Raw genomic sequence first — 3,547 nt, 5'->3', positions numbered from 1 at the left:
AGTTTCTTGTGCAGTTTTCCAGAGACATTCTAGGCATAAATAAGTGCTTGTACTCCACCCTCTGCACATACTCACCAGCTGTTTTTTTTTTTTTTTTTTAACACAAGTGTTAGCATACTGTATCAGTCAGAGTCCTGACAGAAAACAGATGGCACACATAAAGTGTGTCATTTGAGTGGTGTTTAATAAATCGACTGTTTGCAAAGGTGTGGGCAGGATGCAGGAAGAGCACAGGGCCAGCGACAGTTGAGCGAGATGGCGCCATGGCTTAGTGTGAGCAGCACAGCCAGCTGAGGGCACCCTGAGGAGGAAGCAGGGCCACACATACCTGCCCTCGCTCTTCTCTCTCCCCCTGACCTTTTGCTTAGCAGTTGCAGGGCTGAAGTCAACCTGGGCCAGAGAACAAGAGAGTCTATTGACATAGTTTACAGAGGTCACTGTCAGGCAGAGAGCAGGTGGGGAAGGGTAGAGTGGATAAGGAAGGCAAATGGTGGGTACCCAGCTCACGGACTCAGCACCTTGTCCTACACTTTGCTGTTTTGCACTTCACAGTCTACCTGTACACATAGCCTCATTCTTTCTGCTGGCTTAGAGGATTCTATTGCATTCCTGTTGTGTCTGAATTGTGTCTCCCCCACCTGCCCCTCAATTTATATGTTGAAGTCCTAACACCCAAAGTGACTGTATCTGGAGTAAGGAAGTCATTAAGGTTAAATGAGGTCACAAAGGTGGAACCTGGGATAAGGCTTATAAGAGGAAACACCTTGTAAAAGAAGACACCAGAAAGTGCTCTCTATCTGCCATGTGAGGTCACAGCCAGAAGGTGGCAGTCTGCAAGCCACGAAGCGAGCCCTCATCAGGAACCCAATCAGCAGGCACCTTGACCTTGGACTTCCCAGTCTCCAGAGCTGTGAGAAAAAAATGTCTTCTGTTTAAGGCACCCGGTCTACAGTATTTTGTTATGGCAGCCTGAGCTGACTAAAACACCACATATAGAATATATTTAAAATATAGGCCGGGCGCGGTGGCTCACACCTGTAATCCTAGCACTCTGGGAGGCCGAGGTGGGCGGATCGTTCTGAGCTCAGGAGTTCGAGACCAGCCTGAGCAAGAGCGAGACCCTGTCTCTACTAAAAATAGAAAGAAATTAATTGGACAGCTAAAAATATATATAGAAAAAATTAGCCAGGCATGGTGGCGCATGCCTGTAGTCCCAGCTACTTGGGAGGCTGAGACAGTAGGATTGCTTGTGCCCAGGAGTTTGAGGTTGCTGTGAGCTAGGCTGACGCCACGGCACTCGCCACAGGCAAGAGAGTGAGACTCTGTCTCAAAAAAAAAAAAAAGAATATATTTAAAATATATATATACCACATAATAAAAACATATACCATATATTTAACTAGTCCCTCACTGATGGCCTTTTAAGATCATTTCCAGTCTTCTGCTGTTGGAAACCATGCTGCAAGGCATACCCTTTTATAAGTCATTTCACTGGCAAGGATATGTACAGAATAAATTCCGATGGAGTGGATTTTTGTATCAGAGAGTGTATGCTTTAAAAATTTTGATAGACGCAGCCACAGCACCCTGCATAGAGATTGTACCAATTTGTATGCACATCAGCAATGTGTGAGGGTCCTGTGCAGTTTTTAAACATCTAGGTCACAAAGACATGAATAAACTTATTAGAGTATCTTTCCAGTAGTAGTGTCTATTGCCTTACAAAACATAAACTTCTCTCTTTTTTTTTAATTATGAAAATATACATTTCACCTTTGTTTTTTGTCATTTCTTTCAGAGCTATTCATCAGGGATAAAATTCCTCCACTCCTGAATGAAACTTTTCTGCTCCTTCTTTGGGAACAGTCCTAAGGCACTTTAAGTCACAAATGACAGCCTCAAGTCAGAAGTTAAGCATCTAGTTTATCTTTGTGGGCATGAACAAACCAACCATATATATGAAAAGATATCTTGGAGACAGGGAAACCACATATATATCAGGTACCAGGGGACTCCGGGGAATCACCATTAATCTCACAGTGTTGCTGTGACATGAAAACATCCCTGTTCTCTAAAGAGGCAGTCTAAAGTATGAAGAAATGTGAAATGCCACATGTCTGCAATCTACCCCAAACACCTCAGCAAAAACAAGATGAAGCAAATATGCAAAACATTAACAGTCATTAAATCTAAGTGATGGATACCTTCCTATATGTTCAAAAACCCTCATAATAAAAAATTTGAGGAAATGTCTAACCAAGAAAACAATCAATACTTCATACTTCGTTCATAGGTAAGACTTCTCCCTTTCCCCTTCCCTCTCCGCTTCCCCCATCTTCCCCATCTCCTACTCCTCCTCCCCCTCCTCCCACTTTTCCCTTCGCTCCTTCCCAGACAGGGCTGGTGGTGAGAGTTTGTGGCCTAGAAAGGAGGTTGCAGTGGTTTCTGCTCCTCCTCCACTCACCTCCTCTCTGACCAGGGTTGAAGAGAGGTAGAGGACAGAACAGTTCTTACTTGGCTTGCTGTCTGACCCTGGCAAATGTCTAAAACAGACTCTCTTGTGATGCTTTCTTGGATTCACCAGAGCCTAACATGATCTGTGACATGAGCAATGGATTCTGTTTCTCTGCCACCCCCCTACCCTGCCCCCATCGCTAGTCCGGTGGGCCACAGTACAGCAGCAATTGGAGCCCCTTCTCTCTTCATAGCTCCAGCCTGGCTTCCCCTCTGCTGAGTGGCAAACACTTGTTCCACGGAAAACCCTTGACTCTCCAACAAACCCTCAAATGCAGGTTGTCTGTCCTGTGGCCATAGGCAGCGTCAGCTGTCTCAGGCCCGAGTTAGGCAGAAGTCCAGGATCCCCCTTCCCCAGCTACAGAGAACACACACCTGACTCTCCCAGTGTGCCCTGGAAGCTCCTCAATAGGCTTATGTTGGAAAAGAGCTTCCTACCCTCTCCCTGGAGGTAAGGGAGTAAGAAATTATCAATGTTCTCTGAAAAAATCACATAAATCCTCCCAATATATCTCTTGGATAATACACTTTTTCCCACCATGATATTGAATATATTTTAGTATTATTAAACATTTACTTTCATTACACACATTTAGAGTTTTATCTACATTCATATAGTATGATTTATTTTATTAAACTCCATTTGTTTATAATTGTGCTAGAAGAACATTGTTTTATTAATCTGTTGCTACCATGGCTTAAGACAAAAACGTTTATTATCTCTTACAATTTCTGAGGGTCAGGAATCCAAGACTGGCTTAGCTAGGTGGTTCTGGCTCAAGGTTGGTTATGAGGTTGCAGGACAGCAGTCAACCAAAGGTTTGACTGGGGCTGGAAGATCTGCCTCCCTGACAGCTCATGCACACAGCTCAGCTTCTCTCTGGCTGCTATCAGAAGACCTCAGTTTCTCACCAAGTAGGCTTCTTCAGAGGGCTGCTCAAGACATGGCAACTGCCTCTCTCCAAGGGAGCAAGGAAGAAGCCATGAGGTCTTTCACGACTTAGCCTTGGAAGAGACGTGCCATCACACCTGC

Source organism: Propithecus coquereli, unplaced genomic scaffold (assembly GCF_000956105.1).
Source record: "Propithecus coquereli isolate 6110/MARCELLA unplaced genomic scaffold, Pcoq_1.0 Scaffold261, whole genome shotgun sequence".
Taxonomy (NCBI): Eukaryota; Metazoa; Chordata; class Mammalia; order Primates; family Indriidae; genus Propithecus; species Propithecus coquereli.
The sequence above is the reverse complement of the archived record's forward strand: the minus strand, read 5'-3'. Positions refer to the sequence as shown.